At 36.9% G+C, this 20,330-nt stretch overlaps 1 non-coding gene across 1 annotated transcript; it reads right to left on the bottom strand.

Moving 5' to 3' along the window:
• Positions 1 to 19,646: 19,646 nt before the first annotated feature.
• On the bottom strand, positions 19,647 to 19,749 carry LOC116752389. Its single transcript, XR_004349469.1, has one exon. It is a non-coding gene; the product is annotated as a U6 spliceosomal RNA (small nuclear RNA).
• Between the last annotated feature and the right edge of the window lie 581 nt (positions 19,750 to 20,330).

The following is a 20,330-nucleotide window of genomic DNA, read 5'->3' as shown; positions in this document are numbered from 1 at the left end:
AACAAAATGCCATTAGCATACCTTGCTGTAAAGAGAAGCTCAGTAACAATGACCTGATTCACCTGGAGAAAATTGTCCCCGTGTCTGCCGAGATTTGTTGTGGGTGAGAGTTCTGAAAGAAAAACTTGAGTGTGATGGGATACTTTCAGATGCCTCCCCTCCCGCACCCATTTTTACAAATAGGAAGAAAGGAGGAACTAAAGAAACCTCACACAGTATTATGTTTTTCTGCCTCTGCATTCTTTGCCCAGTCTTCACCACAGCAAGCTGAGCTGAAAAGTGTTTTTGTAGTTTAAACCATCTGGGGTTCCATCTACCAAACTTCCTTAACAAACCCACCTGCCATTAATAACAATGTTCTCTTGACTGTCAAATTATTATTGACTTCTAGTTGATGTACTGTGGATACAAACATCATTCACTGATATCAAACGGTATTGATGTTCTTGGTTAGTCTCTAATTGTGATATATAGTGGCAGTAGCAGTGGGGAGCACCCCCCCAGAGCATCTGAGGCGGCGGGGTGTATTAATTTACCTGAAAAAAGTGACTTGGAAGGGGAGTTTTATTGGATGAGTTGCATAGGGATGAAAGGGAGGAGGAGAAGTGGAGGGTTAAGATATGGCATGTGTGGTGGGGAAAAGAAACATTTGAAGTGGACAGGCGAGTAGAGGTCAGACCAGAAAGGGTGGTAGACATGGTGCCTGATACCCAGGATCTTTCAGTAAATATTTGCTGGAAGAATTAATGAATATCTGGCTAGTTGTTGGCTTTTAATTGTTCAATTAAAGGTCCATCTAGTCACTTTCTGCCTTTTTCATTTTTACTGATGGTGTCAAAGAATGCATATGTGTACATCTTTAACTCATGTTATTCTTTACCACATATTTTTTCCAAGCCAATGCCAGTACTTTCTTCTCCACAGAGATTTCCCTTCTAATCTCTTTAGGATGTAAATATTCTGTACTATTCCATGATACGGACTCTTGGTACCATCCATGCCTCTTTCCTCCTATGATCTTGTTAGTGCAGTTATTTATAATTCTCTCTTTTCCTTTGTATGATTCTAATCTCCTTGAGGGAAGATAATCTGATTTATTTTTCCATTAAAACGAAAGTCACAAAAATTATAATCATCCTCATCAGTTCACTCAGTCCCATGTAATTAATTTGTTTTTTCATCTTGATCTTTTGTTAGCACTTTTATGAGTTCATCAGTTTTCCATTAGAGTTCTGAAAATGCTTATTCATTCAGTTCAGCAGTGTAGTCAGTTACCAGCAACCTGTACTTGTCAGAGTCTTTTTCATGAATTCCTTGAAGATGAAACCCTTTTATAGGAACATATTTGCAAAAGCATCAGAGTACAGCCAGAACTGTCTGTAAATAACAAAAGACTTAAAAATGACCACAAAGATTTGATGAAAGTTCTTAATAATGCAATTGACAAGGAAATTTAGTTATTTCTGAGATATACATTTTAAAGTAATAATTAGAATTATGACTTATAATATTATACCAGAACATATAAGATTTTTAGAAATTTCATGTAATGTCTAAAACATTTATATTAACATATTTCCATACAAATATCCCAAAGAAAGTTTAGTATTAGTTGTTTCATTTTTTTATACTGCAGGTTCTTATTAGTCATCAGTTTTATACACATCAGTGTATACATGTCAATCCCAATTTTCCAATTCAGCACACCAAGATCCCCACCCCACCGCGGATTTCCCCCCTTGGTGTCCATACGTCTGTTCTCTACATCTGTGTCTCAATTTCTGCCCTGCAAACCGGTTCATCTGTACCATTCTACTAGGTTCCACGTACATACGTTAATATACGATATTTGTTTTCCTCTTTCTGACTTACTTCACTCTGTTTGACAGTCTCTAGATCCGTCCACATCTCAACAGATGACTCAATTTCGTTCCTTTTTATGGCTGAGTAATATTCCTTTGTATATATATACCACATCTTCTTTATCCATTCATCTCTCGATAGTCATTTAGGTTGCCTCCATGACCTGGCTATTGTAAATAGTGCTGCAGTGAACATTGGGGTGCATGTGTCTTTTTGAACTATGTTTTTCTCTGGGTATATGCCCAGTAGTGGGATTGCTGGATCATATGGTAATTCTATTTTTAGTTTCTTAAGGAACCTCCATACTGTTCTCCATAGTGGCTATATCAATTTACATTCCCACCAACACAGTGCAAGAGGGTTCCCTTTTCTCCACACCTTCTCCAGCATTTGTTGTTTATAGATTTTCTGATGATGGCCATTCTGACTGGTGTGAGGTGATACCTCATTGTAGTTTTGATTTACATTTCTCTAATGATTAGTGATTTTGAGCATGCTTTCACGTGTTTGTTGGCAATCTGTATATCTTCTTTGGAGAAATGTCTATTTAGGTCTTCTGCCCATTTTTGGATTGGGTTGTTTGTTTTTTTAATATGAGCTGCATGAGCTCTTTATATATTTTGGAGATTAATCCTTTGTTGATTCATTTGCAAATATTTTCTCCCATTTCTGAGGGTTGTCTTTCGTCTTGTTTATGGTTTCCTTTGCTGTGCAAAGGCTTTGAAGTTTCATTAGGTCCCATTTGTTTATTTTTGTTTTTATTTCCATTTCTGTAGGAGGTGGGCCAAAAAGGATCTTGCTGTGGTTTATGTCATAGAGTGTTCTGCCTATGTTTTCCTCTAAGAGTTTGATAGTTTCTGGCCTTACATTTAGGACTTTAATCCATTTTGAGCTTATTTTTGTGTATGGTGTTAGAGAGTGATCTAATCTCATACTTTTACATGTACCTGTCCAGTTTTCTCAGCACCACTTATTGAAGAGGATGTCTTTTCTCTATTGTATATCTTTGCCTCCTTTTTGATAGATTAGTTGACCATAGGTGCGTGGGTTTATCTCTGGGCTTTTTATCTTGTTCCATTGATCTATGTTTCTGTTTTTGTGCCAGTACCATATTGTCTTGATTACTGTAGCTTTTTAGTATAGTCTGAAGTCAGGGAGTCTGATTCCTCCAGCTCCGTTTTTTTCTCTCAAGACTGCTTTGGCTATTCGGGGTCTTTTGTGTCTCCGTACAAATTTCAAGATGATTTGTTCTACTTCTGTAAAAAATGCCTTTGGTAATTTGATAGGGATTGCATTGAATCTGTAGATTGCTTTGGGTAGTATAGTCATTTTCACGATATTGATTCTTCCAATCAAAGAACATGGTATATCTCTCCACCTGTTGGTATCATCTTTAATTTCTTTCATCAGTGTCTTATAGTTTTCTGCATAAAGGTCTTTTGTCTCCCTAGGTAGGTTTATTCGTAGGTATTCTACTCTTTTTGGTGCAGTGGTAGATAGGAGTGTTTCCTAAATTTCTCTTTCACATTTTTCATCATTAGTGTATAGGAATGCAAGAGATTTCTGTGCATTAATTTTGTATCCTGCAACTTTAACAAATTCATTGTTTAGCTCTAGTAGTTTTCTGGTAGCATCTTTAGGATTCTCTATGTATAGTATCATGTCATCTGCAAACAGTGACAGTTTTACTTCTTCTTTTCCAATTTATATTCCTTTTATTTCTTTTTCTTCTCTGATTGCCATGGCTAGGACTTCCAAAGCTACGTTGAATAATACGTTGGTGAGAGTGGACATCCTTGTCTCGTTCCTGATCTTAGAGGAAATATTTTCAGTTTTTCACCATTGAGAATGATGTTTGCCGTGGGTTTGTCATATATGGCCTTTATTATGTTGAGGTAGGTTCCCTCTATGCCCATTTTCTGGAGAGTTTTTATCATAAATGGGTGTTGAATTTTGTCAAAATCTTTTTCTGCATCTATTGAGATGATCATATGGTTTATATTCTTCGGTTTGTTAATATGGTGTATCACATTGATTGATTTGCGTATATTGAAGAATCCTTGCATCTCTGGGATAAGTCCCACTTGATCATGGTGTATGATCCTTTTAATGTGTTGTTGGATTCTGTTTGCTAGTATTTTGTTGAGGATTTTTGCATCTTTATTCATGACTGATATTGGTCTGTAATTTTCTTTTTTTGTAGTATCTTTGTCTGGTTTTGGTATCAGAGTGAGGGTGGCCTCATAGAATGAGTTTGGGAGTGTTCCTTCCTCTGCAAGTTTTTTGGAAGAGTTTGAGAAGGATGGTGTTAGCTCTTCTCTAAATGTTTGACAGAATTCACCTGTGAAGCCATCTGGTCCTGGACTTTTGTTCGTTGGAAGATTTTTAGTCACAGTTTCAATTTCATTACTTGTGATTGGTCTTTTCATATTTTCTGTTTCTTACTGGTTCAGTCTTAGAAGGTTATACCTTTCTAAGAATTTGTCCATTTCTTCCAAGTTGTCCACTTTATTGGCATAGAGTTGGTTGTAGTAGGCTCTTAGGATGCTTTGTATTTCTGCAGTGTCTCGTGTAACATCTCCTTTTTCATATCTAATTTTATTGATTTGAGTCCTCTTTCTCTTTTTCTTGATGAGTCTGGCTAATGGTGTATCAGTTTTGTTTATCTTCTCAAAGAACAAGCTTTTCGTTTTATTGATCTTTGCTATTGTTTTCTTTGTTTCTATTTCATTTATTTCTGCTCTGATATTTATGATTTCTTTCCTTTTGCTAACTTTGGGTTTTCTTTGTTCTTCTTTCTCTAGTTCCTTTAGGTGTAAGGTTAGATTGTTTACTTGAGATTTTTCTTGTTTCTTGAGGTAGGCTTGTATAGCTATAAACTTCCCTCTTAGAACTGCTTTTGCTGCATCCCATAGGTTTTGGGTTGTCATGTTTTCATTTTCATTTGTCTCTAGGTATTCTTTGATTTCCTCTTTGATTTGTTCATTGACCTCTTGGTTATTTAGTAACGTATTGTTTAGCCTCCATGTGTTTGTGTTTTTTACATTTTTTCCCCTGTAATTCATTTCTAATCTCATAGCGTTGTGGTCAAAAAGATGCTTGATATGATTGCAATTTTCTTAAATTTACTGAGGCTTGATTTGTGACCCAAGATGTGATGTATCCTGGAGAATGTTCCTTATGCACTTGAGAAGAAAATGTAATCTGCTGGTTTTGGATGCAATGTCCTATAAATATCAATTAAATCTATCTGGTCTGTGTGTCATTTAAAGCTTCTGTTACCTTATTTATTTTCATTTTGGATGATATGTCTTTGGTGTAAGTGAGGTGTTAAAGTCCCCCACTATTATTGTGTTGCTGTTGATTTCCTCTTTTATAGCTGTTAGCATTTGCCTTATGTATTGAGGTGCTCCTATGTTGGGTGCATAAATATTTATAATTGTTATATCTTCTTCTTGGATTGATCCCTTGATCATTACATAGTGTCCTTCCTTGTCTCTTGTAACATTCTTTATTTTAAAGTCTATTTTATCTGATATGAGTATTGCTACTCCAGCTTTCTTTTGATTTCCATTTGCATGGAGTATCTTTTTCCATCCCCTCACTTTCAGCCTGTATGTGTCCCTAGGTCAGAAGTGGGTCTCTTATAGACAGCATATATATGGGTCTTGTTTTTGTATCCATTGAGCAAGCCTGTGTCTTTTAATTGGAGTATTTAATCCATTCACGTTTAAGGTAATTATTGATATGAATGTCCCTATGACCATTTTCTTAATTGTTTTGGGTTTGTTTTGTAGGTCCTTTTCTTCTCTTGTGTTTCCCATGTAGAGAAGTTCCTTTAGCATTTGTTGTAGAGCTGGCTTGGTGGTACTGAATTCTCTTAGCTTTTGCATGTCTGTAAAGCTTTTGATTTCTCCGTGGAATCTGAATGAGATCTTTGCTGGGTAGAGTAATCTTGGTTGTAGGTTCTTCCCTTTCATCACTTTAAGTATATCATGCCACCCCCTTCTGGCTTGTAGAGTTTCTGCTGAGAAATCAGCTGTTAACCTTATGGGAGTTCCCTTGTATGTTATCTGTCATTTTCCCTTGCTGCTTTCAATAGTTTGTCTTTAGTTTTTGCCAATTTGATTACTGTGTGTCTTGGCGTGTTTCTCCTTGGGTTTATTCTGTGCAGGACTCTCCGCACATCCTGGACTTGGGTGGCTATTTCCTTTCCCGTGTTAGGGAAGTTTTGGACTATAATCTCTTCAAATATTTTCTCTGGTTCTTTCTCTCGTTCTTCTCCTTCTGGGACCCCTATAATGCGATTGTTGTTGCGTTTAATGTTGTCCCAGAGGTCTCTTAGGCTGTCTTCATTTCTTTTCATTCTTTTTTCTTTATTCTGTTCCACAACAGTAATTCCACCATTCTGTCTTCCAGGTCACTTATCCGTTCTTCTGCCTCAGTTATTCTGCTATTGATTCCTTCTAGTGTAGTTTTCATTTCAGTTATTGTATTGTTCATCTCTGTTTGTTTGTTCTTTAATTCTTCTAAGTCTTTGTTAAACATTTCTTGCATCTTCTCAATCTTTACCTCCATTCGTTTTCTGAGGTCCGGAATCATCTTCACTATCATTATTCTGAATTCTTTTTCTGGAAGGTTGCCTATGTCCACTTCATTTAGTTGTTTTTCTGGGGTTTTATCTTGTTCCTTCATCTGGTACATAGCCCTCTGCCTTTTCATCTTGTCGATCTTTCTGTGAATGTGGTTTTTGTTCCATAGGCTGCAGGATTTTAGTTCTTCTTGCTTCTGCTGTCTGCCCTCTGGTGGATGAGGCTGTCTAAGAGGCTTGATGGGCAGGATTGGTGGTGGGTAGAGCCGACTGTTGCTCTGGTGGGCAGAGCTCAGTAAAACTTTAATCCACTTGACTTTGATGGGTGGGGCTGGGTTCCCTCCCTGTTGGTTTTTTGGCCTGAGGCAACCAACACTGGAGCCCACCTGGGCTGTTTGGTGCGGCCAATGACAAACTCTGGGAGGTCTCATGCCAAGGAGTACCTCTCAGAACTTCTGCTGCCAGTGTCCTTGTCCCCATGGTGAAGCAGAGCCACTCCCTGCCTCTGCAGGAGACCCTCCAACACTAGCAGGTAGGTCTGGTTCAGCCTCCCCCGGGGTCACTGTTCCTTCCCTTGGGTCCCGATGTGCACACTACTTTGTGTGCGCCTTCCAAGAGTGGAGTCTGTTTCCTCCAGTCCTGTCAAAGTCCTGCGATCAATTCCCACTAGGCTTCAAACTCTGATTCTCTAGGAATTCTTCATCTCGTTGCCAGACCCCAAGGTTGGGAAGCCTGACGTGGGGCTCAGAACCTTCAGTCCAGTGGGTGGACTTCTGTGGTTTAAGTGTTCGCCAGTCTATGAGTCCCGAACCCACCAGATATGGGATTTGATTTTACTGTGATTGCGCCCCTCCTACCATCTCATTGTGGCTTCTCCTTTGTCTTTGGATGTGGGGTATCTTTTTTGGTGAGTTCCAGTGTCTTCCTGTCAATGTTTATCCAGCTGCTAGTTGTGATTCTGGTTTCTTGCAAGAGGGAGTGAGAGCACATCCTTCTACTCCGCCATCTTGGTTCCTCCTCTTCATTCCTGAGCTCAGATAATCTGATTTTTAAAAAATTCCTTCAACTACCTAGCACAAGATTGAAGCTTAATAAATATTTATTTAAAAGCCTAAACAATTCATTCATAGATCTCATGAAAAGATCTTGTGGTATAAGGAGAGTCCCTGTTTTATTCCTGTTTCCTCTAGTTTCTGTTAATTTCATGCTGTTATTATTTTTTTTTAAAGCACATTAGTAACTCATTCATTCCTCTAACATATATTTAGGGAACTTCTATGTGTCAGTGCTGTGATAGCAAGGTCTTGCTTGCATTTAAGCAAAAGAAGAAAGAAAGGCATTTTAAAATGTTAATATAATGCGATAAGGAAGCAATAAAAAAAAGACACGTACAATGTGCTTTTAGAAAACAGTGGAAGAAAGTGTTACATGTGCTTTCTTTCACTGGTATCATGATGCACTGATATTATGACATAGTAGATGCACTGGTATCATGACAATATTTCTGGATCATCCCTTTATTCATCAACTCCAAAGTAAAGGGTAGACTTAATTTTCTCAAACTCTTACTATGAGTTTGATTTTGGATATGCTTGTTTTGGTCTCTATTTCGACTACTTCATACTTTTTAAATTATAGTAATAAGTCACATAGAAAGTATGGAAAAAAGTTTTTTTTTTTTTTTGTGGTACGCAGCCCTCTCACTGCTGTGGCCTCTCCCGTTGCGGAGCACAGGCTTCAGATGCTCAGGCTCAGCGGCCATGGCTCACAGGCCCAGCTGCTCGGCGGCATGTGGGATCTTCCCGGACCGGGGCACGAACCCATGTCCCCTGCATCGGCAGGTGGACTCTCAACCACTGCGCCACCAGGAAAGCCTTGGAAAAAAGTTTTTAATGAAATAAATCTTTCATAATTCTGCTTGGAAATAATTACAGCTAATATTTTGGCATTCTTTCTTACTTTTTTTTCTCCTCTCTTGTCCAGGCATATGTAAATAGTCCTGTATATTTAAAAATTGAGATTTTATTGTATACCTTTTTATATTCTTACCCCATTTCCATTCTATAACAATACAGATAATATGTCTATACATATAGAGAATATGGCTTTTTTTTCCGCTGGGGGCTGACCCGAAACATTTTTTTTTAAATTAATTTTTATTGGAGTGTAGTTGCTTTACAATGTTGTGAGACTATAACTTTTATTCCTTAAACTTAGATATATGAAAAACATTGCATTTCTTTCGCTTCATGTTCTTAAAATTTTTTTATTATGTAAAATTTATAAATAAAAGCAGAGAGCAGCGAACCCCTATGTTCCTGTCACCCAGCTACAGTAAATATCAACTAATGGCCACTGTAGTTTGATTTATACCAGTATGTTTTCTTCACCTCCTCCCAAACAAATTTGCAAATACCATAAATATTTTAGTGTGGATATCTGATTCCTTAATATCCTTAAATACCCAGTTAGCACAAACTTTTTTATTAGTTAATCTGTTAAAATCAGAATGTAACTAAAATCTGTACATTGAATTTGGTTGATATGTCTCTTAAGTCTCTTTATTTTCTTGAGATTTATTTGAGGAAATGTGTTGCTTATTCTGTAGTATTTCTCTCATTCTGGATTTTGCTGATTGCAACCATTAAACTTAATTTAATACGTTCTCATGTACCGTGTATTTTGCATTTAGAAGTTTGAAGTGATTCAGGTTCTTATTTTTTGGCAAAAATACAAACATATGTGGTTTGTGTACTTCCAACAAGAGATAAGTTGTTTGTCTTTTTGGAATGTTCGTAGCCTAGATAACCATTGGCTAGGTTTATTATTAGGGATTTGCCAAATACTGATATTCTTTATTTTCTTTAAAGATGTCATTCTGTTGTCTTTATGTTTACATACTCTCTGATGAGAAGTCATTTATGTTTCTTTGTTTTTTTCTTCTCTCTACATAATTTGTGTATTTTTCACTGATTGCTTTTAAGATTTTCTCTTTATTGCTTTTTATTTTTAAGTAGTTTGATTATTATGTGTATCGATATGGTGTTCTTTGTGTTTATCGTGCTTGAGTTTTGTTGATCTTTTTGAATCTGTGTGTTGAAAATTTTCATCAAATTTGGAAAAATTATGTCCATTATTTCTTCAAATGATTTTTCTGTTCTTGCTGCCATTCTGCTTGATTTTTTCCTACAGTTTACTATGGTTCTGTTTTTCTTTGTTTTGTTTTATTTTTTTGCTCTTTTTTACCTCTGTGCTTTATTTTGATACATTTTATTGCTATATTTTCAGTTTTCCTGATTTTTTCATTCGCAGAGTGCAATTTGCTATTGAGACTCACCAGTGAAGTTTTCATTTCAGATAATGTATTTTTCATGTCTCAAAGTTCCATTGAGATCTTATATCATCTGTTTTTCTCCTCATTATATTCCAGTTACCCTTAAATACTGAACATAGTTATATTAGCTGACTTAATGTACGTGTCAACTAGTTCCATCATCTGTGTCACTACTGAGGGTTTTTTTTAAACTGATTCTTTTCCAGGTTTTGGGTTACATCATTGCCAGGGCAGAATGCGTTATTTATTTTATTTTGTCTTTTAAGAGGAGGTAAGTTCCATAAAGATAGGGCTTGTCTGTCTTGTTCACTGATATAACCTCAGAGTGTGGGACAGGGTTTACCTAGGGTTACCCACCCTGTCAGTGGCAGAGCTGGAGTTGAAAATCTGAGTTCCTTGGGTGGGTAAAAACTGAGATGTGTATATATGAATAAATACTCACAGTACTCACTCCTTACTCTGGTCTGGGGAAACTTCTCTTATTTCTTTGACTTGTAATTTTGTTCCCTCCCTCCCTTCCCACACCTAGCATTATTTCTTCTATGAATCTCCACCTATAGTAAGAACTCTAGACTTGGGCTTCTCTTGCTTTTTGCCCTGAAAAATACCTGAGTCGAGGAAGCAAAAATAGCCTGGCCATTGCTTAAAACTGGAGGAGGGTGAAGGAAATATAGAAAGACAAAACTGAATGAACATTTGTAGAAATTATTCTCACACACACACATACACACACACACACACACACACACTCCTATACCTGATTAGTTCTTCAGTATAGAGTACTAGAAGTATGATTACAGGGTCAGAGAGTATATACGTTTAAATGCTCTTGTAGCATCTTGCCAACTACTGGCATATGGAGAATTTTTGAGTTGAACACCACCCAGATTTTCTAGCCAAGAAGTAAAATGGAGAGCTCTACAACACAGTGACTGTTCATTTTAGTGCTCTCCTTAAGTCTATGTTCATTCAACAGCAAGTGTTCTGTCAGCATCTAAAAACCCTGTGTGTTGCCCCATTATCTAATCCAGAGTTGCACTTGCTTGTTTGGTTCCAAGAGCATCCAGTTTTCACTGGTCCTCTAACCAGGCAGTTCAGTGAGTAGCTCAGAGGACATGACACGAAAAACAGAAAAGAGGCATCTGTTGTACATTTACTAGAGTAATCCATTTCAACCCCTTTAATAATTTCTTGTTTCTATTCCAAAGCAATATCAAGTTATTAGTGCATTAAATTTAGGTACTAAAGCACCTTGTTATTTATAGGACTAGAACACATTAAAGGCAGGAGAAAAAAGGAGTCAAACATTAAAAACAATGATTAGTATTAGTGCGAGTATTGCACCCTTTTTCTTGATACTGAGATTATGTTTGGGATAGGTTTCCATATATGATAGCATTTGATCACTGGTCAAGCAGATGCCTGCTTTCTTTTGCATTGTCTCCAAAATTTTAACAATTAAATATTTTATTGTAAAAGTTTAATGTGACATTGGTTATTAAAAATATTACTGAAGTGGTGAACAGTTTATTATAACTGATGAATATTTTTTAAGAGCATAATATAGAACTAGAACTCTAGATGGTTTTACAATATTATTTTTAACATGCTCCCCATCTCTGTTTTGGCTCCTTTCTGCTTTGATTCTGTAATTGTTAACCTTACCCTTGGAGTCGTCAGAGCTTTAAACATGCAAGTCATCTTTAACTTCTTAGTCTTTCCTCCAGCTACTATGTATCACGTTTCTTTCATAGTACCTATATTAGTTTTCCAATTTTCTGTAACAAATTGCCATGGACTTGCTGGTTTAAAACAACACAAATTTATTATTTTATAGTTTTGGAGGTCAGTAGTCCAAAATTGGTCTCACTGGAGTAAAATCAAGATGTTGGCTATGCTGTATTCTTTCTTGCGGCTCTAAGGGAGATTCGTTTTCATGCCCTTTTCCATCTCCTGGAGTCTGCCTGCATTCTTTGACTGTTGGCCCCTTCCATCTTCAAAGCTAGAGACATATGATTGAGTCTTTCTCATGTTGCATCACACTGCCAAAGACTTTTCTGCCTCCCTCTTCCACATTTAAGGACCTTGTGACTACACTGGGCCCACCAAGATAGTGCATGTTAAGCTTTTTATTTTAGGGTTTTCTGATTAGCAACCTTAATTCCATCTGCAATGCTAATTCTCTCTGGCTGTTTAAAATAATATATTCACAGGTTCTAGGAATCAGGATATTGATATATTTGAGGAGCCATTATTCTGCCTGTCACAATAACTATCATATACATTCCTTCTTTCATGATTACCAAGTGAATCTTTTATTTCAGGCCCATTTATTAGGATTGTTGCAAGAGCCTTTGACTTTCTTCTCTGCCATTAGTTTCTCATCTCTCCAGACAATCCTAATCTCCATTGGCAGACTCATCTCCGTAAAGTCTAGTGTAGAGTATTCTGTCCTCAAAAAGCTTCATTGGCAGGATTTTCAGTAAGGCAGTATTCCCCAAGCTCTTTTGATTATGCAGCCTATCTATACAAATTTATGTACACATTAATGTTTTTATTTAATTATAATTTTTGTTCATATGCTATTGTACTAGTGTTTTATAAACTTATCCACATATGTAAAAATTTCAAAAATACGTGCAAAACATGAAATAAACAAGCTTTTGAGGTACTTAAAAATTTTGTGTGTAGTACAAAATTCCCATTAGTAAAATTATTAATATTATCAGTAAGAGAAATGTGATGAAGTTATACACCATGATTTTATGGAACTATTGGCTTAACACTTTAATATATTGAATATCTTGGACTACATCCAGATTATTTTGATACTTGTTATAGATGTTATTAACTAAAAAATGTTGCCTCATAATATACATACGAGAGAATATATTGTTTACTACACTGTCATGATACTCATTTTCAATCTGCTTTGCCAGTTATATGAAAGGATTTCTTTTTCACTGAAATTTGACATGTAAATTTCTACCTTCTTTAACATTAGTCAGTTTTGCTTGCAGATTAATTAATCTTGCAAAGTAATCAGTCAAACATTTTTATATTAACAAATGGCTGTAAACAGTCTGAAACTCATTTAGAAGATTTGTGTTCAAGCTAGAAAATTCCATTCCCAAATTTAAATGTATTGATATGTATTTAACTATGTGACATAATTCAGTTACTTAGGTAACAAAAATTTTTAAATGGGAAAATTCCCAAACATTAATATTCTAAGTTTTTTCCATAGCTTTTTTTCTCTCCCCAAATAAGTTACTTTCTTAGTTATTAAAATATTAACATTTACCTTCAAGGGACAGTTAAGGCATGTATGATATTTTAAATCTATTGTCATCGAAGAGGCCTGAAAAATTGGAATTTATTTCTCTAAAAAATGTATAATTCATCTTTAATTTGATAACTCTACAACTCTTTTAAATACTCTTCATTAAGGTAACCAGCAAACATCTGAGTGATATATAAGATGTTTTTGATGAGTCCTTATCTTATTATAAAATCTTATTATAAAGTATTACAAGAACTCTACTAGTTAAACGTATTCACATTATTTAACATCTCAGGGCAGTTATACAAGCACTGCAAATGAAGGCAGGATTGAAGGAAATGACCTGCTCTGTCAAGATGCCTTTCAAAATTTCATGTCTGTCCAACATATGGGTCAAGTAAGGAAGCTATAGTGACCTTTGTCTTACAGTTTTTAGATAAGAAATGTAAATAGATATTCTAATTTGTTCTTCCTCCCCTCAATGGTTTAATTATTTTGTAAACACCAATATATAGGCCTCTGTACTAGAGAATAAAATCCATACTCCCTTGTATGGAGTTCAAAGCCTTCTAAGATCTCACTTCTATTTGAAGACTCACTTGTAATTTTCTATCTTATATATTTCCTCATGTTTTTCAATCTACATAGACTACCATACTAACCTTCCTTCCTCAATTTTTCCTTATCTTGTTCTCAAAATTCCATCCACCCTTCAAGCCACAGGACCTGACTTACTGAACTCGTACAGCAGATGGTGGTTGAATGAAAGGCCCTTCTGTTCATTTCTTTTAGTGTACTTTTCTTAACTCGTAGTTACATATCTATTTATTTGTTGACCTGTTTGTTTGTTGCTATGACGAGACCAAGCTGCACAAAGACATATGGGGACTGTGACCATCAAATAAATATTTGCACCTAGGTCTGTAACTAGCACAAAGTAGGTGCTTTATAGCAGTATACTGGGGAATGAATAAAGGTTATATCACCTGAAGCCTTCACTGATTCCTCATCCCACCTAGCCATAACTAATATTTTCCTTTTATGTTCTCAAAATTTGTACTTTGTGCAGAGTAGGTACACAATAACTATTCAAGTAGAATAAGATTCAATAAGAGGTTCAGGCTTTTTGGTTGGTTGTTTTTGTGATTTTCTTTGCTTTGTAGTGGCATCTGCCCCAGTGGTAAAAGCACAAGTGGAATTTTGATTGCTAGAGTGTCGTATAGTTGAGATGGAAAGTTGTTTGGAAGGGTGCCTGATGCTGAACATCAAACATGTAGTTGTTCACTTACCAAAGTCATGTTTGTGTATGTTACTTCACAGCAATGTGCAAATTGCTTATGGCTGTACCCAGTAGAATGGTGCTCGATCTGAGCTCATTTGCAGCTGTTTAAAAACAAACTCCGGAGCCCAATATCACAACTGTTTTCTTCCTTTTTGATCTTACCTCATTAGGAGGACAGGGTAAGGGTTGTATAATGTGCTGAAATCTGTCAATACTTTGTGTGTCTTATTCATTAAAACCTTCAGATGCTGTTTTCCTAGCGGCTTCATTTACCAGGGAGGGCGAGGAGAAAAACACTAAACAGGTGTTCCTGACTTGAAAAACAGCAATTTCAAGCAACTCACAAGGGGAGAAGTTGGAAATTTTCAGATTCTGAAGTTGTCACTGGGAGATAAATTTGGGCTACACATTCGCTTCTCATAAACAGACTTATTTTAACCTAAATTTCTGCTGTGCACGAGGCACCTGATTTCTCTGGGGGCAGACATGCTTCACAGAGCAATCGTGCTGCAAAAAGATAGTGTATATTTTCCCAGACTTCTTCCAAATACACAAATGTGAGCTGGAGGAGTAGTATGCTGAGCTGCTAATATAGAATTCTAGCTTTCCTGGCAGGGAGAAAAATACTTATGGTAAATATTTGGCTTGATTGATGGGAAAGTGTCTGCATTTTGACTAATCTAAACTCAAATGTTTCTATAATACCATAAGAAGATTATTGGTCAAATAAACAGTGAGGTATCTTAAGTATCTTACATAAAAGGACTGCATAGTACTGTGTTTGTTTCTGAAGCAGCAGCAGCTTTCTGAAGCAAGGGGAAATTTAAAAGAGGTATTTCCTATGGCAGTGCTTCTCAAAACGTGGTCCCCAGGGCAGTAGCATTAGCATCACGTAGTAGTTTGTTAGAAATGCACACTCTTGGGCCACACCCCAGAAGTACTGAATCAAAAACTCTGGGGTCAGGTCCAGCAATCTGTGTTTTAGCAAATGTTTCAGGTGATTCTGATGTATGCATACCTTGGAGAACCCTTGTTTTACTGGAATTTGATTCATTAATTCATTCGACAAATATTTTTTGGGTATCTAACACATTCTAGGCACTCTTTTTAGGCACTGACAGTGCAGCCTTGTGAACAAATAGTCAAACTCTTGCTGTCTTGTATTTTGTATTCTAGTGAGTAATCTGGGAAAGTCAAAGGAAATGGGAATTCATTAGTTTGCTTTATGCCATGTTGGGCACTGCAAGATGCCCTTTTCCGTGACCATGGTGATTGAAGTAGGCTTGGCATAAGTTGCAGTGTAAACGTTTGGGAACTGAATTTGGCACTTACTTCATTTTACAGTGTTACTTTCCCTTTCATGGACAGCTCTCTTGGGACTAGTTCCAAGATCTCTATCTAGATGCTCAAGATCCATGACTTACCTAAATGGGCAGTTGATCTGCATATATTTTTGTTCCTCCAGTAATTTATAAATCATCATTCTGTGTTTGACACTCTAGTATGGGCATTGGAAATGAATTGATTGGCATAATTCCTGACATCTGAGCTCTTATTCTGTAAGGATTATCATTGAACCAAGTGGTATAAAGGACATACAACTTGTTAAAAGTCAAGAGACTGATGGCTTAGACTACTAAATAAGTGTAAATAACCGTTCTTATCATGAAAAATTGGAGCAATAGTGCATCCTGAGTACTTGATGTTAGGTAGGCTAGAATCAATAGGAACTTGCTACCTTTTATCTAGCTAGTCATTTACTCAAATGCTGTTTTTCCCAACTTTGAAAATTTTCATAAGAAATAAGTCAAAAGACAAGTACAATAAAGACCTATATAATATCCTTTAAGATTTACTATCTACATTTCCTCATTCTGTCTACACACACACACACTGAGTTTCAACATTCCATTTGAAAATTTAAGTTACAGATATTTAAAAATTTCAGCCATTAATAATTCAGCATGGATCTCTTAAAAATAAGGACATTTGGCTAAATTATCACAATGTCATTGTCATTTCTAAGAAAATAACAATTCCATAAATCATTGAACATCTAAATCTTCCTCAGATAATCCCTCCACTTTGTTTTCACCATGACACCGATGTATTGGAGAGTTCAAGCTAGTTACCTATGTATAATCTCCCACATTTTGATATGCTTGATTATTTCCTTCTGGTGTCATTTAATGTGTGTATCTCTATCCCTTGAGTTCACTGTGCACTAGGGTTTGGGTCTGGAGACTCAACTGCATTTTAAGTAGATATATGACTGCCCAGAATGTGGCAGTCACAGTATGGTAAGCAAAACAGATGCATTCTTGCTTTTATGAAGCTCAAATTATAACCAGGGAAGACATACACTAAACAAACATATTATGGACCTGTATAAAGATAACTTCCCCTAATGGTAAGTGCTGTGATGAAAATTAAGTATGATGATGTGACAGTGAGTTAGTGATAGTTCATTGCAGAGGGGCTGGCCAAGCACAACCTCATTGTGAAGATGATATTTGAGCTGTGATCTGAGTGGAAGTGACAGGAAGTGGGGGATGGGGTGAAAAAAATTATTTGCTAAACCTGCTGTCTGAAACAAAGACTTCTTAGGGGATCATGAGTCTCTTGAATGAAGGAAGGGAGACCTGGGAAGTACTTAAGGATGTGAGGAGGATAATCATGTGAGTTATTGGACAGGGGTTGGTGAGAACAGTCTTGATCAATCGGATAATAATTCTGGTGAATCATGGAGACTGTTCCCTTTTGTTAGTAGCTGCCCATATTGTTTACTTGGGTGGGTACAGTGATGTCAACACAATGGACAAAGAGAAGAAAGTCTAAAAAAATCATCCAGAATTATAATTCAGATTTGTCTAGTACTATTGTCTCTATCCTCACAAGTTCGTAAAGTGACAAAGAGAACTTGATTGGGAGTCATAGGCCAGAAAAATCCAGTCTTCCACTGTGGAAAGTTGGGAAAGTGGAGTTATTCTTAATTGGGTTTTTTGTCCATGTTTATCATCCTTCCCATCCCTTCAAAATATATGTCCTTTTATTATTCTGGTCTATTTTTATGATTTGCCGGAGCACACTCTGGATGCATTTATGAATGTAACTTTATTAAACACATGCAGGGACTTCCCTGGTGGTGCAGTGGTTAAGAATCCTCCTCTCAATGCAGGGGACATGGGTTTGAGCCCTGGTCTGGGAAGATCCCACATGCTGCGGAGCAACTAAGCCCGCGCACCACAACTACTGAGCCTGCGCTCTAGAGCCCGTGAGCCACAACTACTGAGCCTGTGCACCACAACTACTGAAGCCTGCAAGCCTAGAGCCCATGCTCCGCAACAAGAGAAGACACTGCAATGAGAAGCCCCCCCACCACAACGAAGAGTAGCCCCTGCTCACCGCAACTAGAGAAAGCCCACGCGCAGCAATGAAGACCCAGCGCAGCCAAAAATAAATTTATTAAAAAAATAAACACATGTAAATAAATATGAGTAATGGCATTTGTAGTGAATAGAAAGGAGAAACTGAAGAAGATGCTTTTTTTGAAGAGTTTTTGTTTGGCTCCTTGGCAGAAAAGCAATATAAACCTGGACATGGAAGTGCATTTGTATGCCATAATAGTGCGGTGGATGATTGTGTCAGATGAAATATCGACCTGCATACAGAGTACACAGCTACTAGGAAGTACCTATTGTTGATTTCTCATCTAGCATCTGACATAGCCCGTGGGTGAGGTTTTTGACAACTGTCAGAGAGCAAAGGAAATGCTCCCTCTAGAAGTACATGGGGTGGGAGCAGACTGAGCTCCGGCTGCTGAGAAGAGAATCCTCAGAGAGAGAAACACACTGGAGCAACTGACATTCTCATAACTGTTCCTAATACGTGTTCCTCACTTGAGGCCTCAGTCTGCCCATCTGTGAAACCCATCTGTGAAGTGTGTTTACTGAAAATTCTTGATGTATTGATGTGTCAGGAAAAAGAGCTAAAAAAGAAAACATTCACCAGCTATGTAGTACTTCTTGGGATTTGTAATCAAGCTTATGGTTCTGTGTGAGTTGGATTCTGTTTATAATTTATGTCTTTCATAGTAAAATGCTGTATGTGTGTGTGCATGCACGAGCTTGGGCTTACTTTGGAGAAGAACCAAAGAGGATGAATACATTATTCCATTATAATACTAAAACATTTCAGGGACATCCATAGTTAATTTACATGCTTTCAAAAGACCATGATCTTTCTAATAGGAATTTCTGAGATTTGGAGAGTATTCTGAATATGTGTTGTCCAATATGGTAACCACTAGCTATGTGTCACTGTGGAGCACTTGAAATGTAGCTGGTGTGAATGAGGAACTTAATTTTTAACTTTTAATTTAAATAGCCATATGTAGTTGGTGGCTACCATTTTGGACAGAGCAGGTCTAAAGAGATGTGGAAGAAATACTTTAAAAAAAGTCACCATCTGGTTATGCAGTCTGCCAATTAAATTATTTTATTTTTGGATTCTGATTATTAATATATTCTCTTGTGTTTAAAATGTGCACCAGTTCCCACTCTCCTGACACCTCCTTCCCCTTCCTGGTCTTACACATATACACACAATACCCTATTTTACTCTGCTGTTATAGCTCAGCACTAAAATTTTCTTTTATATCCACTTCCTGAGTACTTCCTGAGGCAGTACTATGTACATATTATGCTTCATCAAATTCTTCACCATTGGTTCTCCTTTAAAATTAAGAACTGGATGTTCACTCCTGATTTACGTTCTCAGAGGTAGCTGATGTCTTCCATGGTGGTCACAGCCTTCTCCTTAATCTTCTCATAGTATTTCCACTATCATCAGCCCCTGCCTTAAGACTGCTCTTTAGTCTCCTTAGTGCTGCAACATTCTGAGTGTCTTCCTTCTTCTCCCGTTGGTCATTTTCTTTTCTTTCCAGTTTCCTTCAATATTATGGATGTTTACTACAACTCAGATATGCTTTTTTAGATTCAGCCAAAAGCTCTGATTTATGTCTTCAGTGAGAAAATCTATGTAATTCTGATCTCTTCACTGGTCTGTTTTAAACTCTTACACTTTCTCCTTGAAATTTCTTGTTTGATGTGCAAAAATCTAAGTTTAATATTAAAACATAACTCATATTTTTCCTATCAAAATGAATCCCCCGTCCTATGTTGAAAAGGCACCACTCTATGTCTTGTTAACCAGAGTTGAAGGGCTTGGTCATACTTGACTTTTTATGTATTTTTATGGTCCCTCTCAATTCAGTCAACACATGCTGCTTTTATGAAATACGGAATGCTTCCTGAATTTGCATGTCATTCTTGCTGAGAGGCCATGCTAATTTTCTCTGTATCACTCTAATTTGAGTATGTACTGCCGAAGCCAGCAGAGTTCCTCCTTTCTTAGTGGATGTTGGGTTATAACAAGTTTCCTTTTCCACTGTCCATATCCTGGCTTAGGTTTTCCTTGGCTCATATGTGCATTATTTTCAGCCCCCTAATTGGTGTTATTACCTTCAATCTCAGTTGGGGTTGTACTAACCACTCCAGTTCTATCTCTTCTGACTGTTGTGCATGCGTCTTGCCCTCTGGATACATTGGCATGCCCGGTCTCATTGAATAACTCTTGCTTTTCCAACCACGTGCTTTTGCTTAATGCTGTTGGCTCTGCCAAAAATTAAATTGTCTTATTAGTGTATTCAAATCCTATATGCCTAAAACTTTCAAGGTTTATTTATACATTATTCACCAACTGTTTATTGAGTGTATGCTGTGTACTGGCATTGAACTAGGCATCTCTATCTTTAGTGCTCAGCTCATAAGAAGACAGAATCGCTGCTTTCACGGAGTTTACATTATAACAGGGAATCTGACAAGTAAATATTCAGTTATGGTACCATGTGATAAAATTCTGTATCATCATCACATGGAAACCATCCCAAACCACTTTGGCTTCTCTGAACTTACGG

Source organism: Phocoena sinus, chromosome 3 (assembly GCF_008692025.1).
Source record: "Phocoena sinus isolate mPhoSin1 chromosome 3, mPhoSin1.pri, whole genome shotgun sequence".
Lineage (NCBI taxonomy): Eukaryota > Metazoa > Chordata > Mammalia > Artiodactyla > Phocoenidae > Phocoena > Phocoena sinus.
Note: the sequence above shows the minus strand (reverse complement) of the source record. Positions and strands in the feature narration are given on the sequence as shown.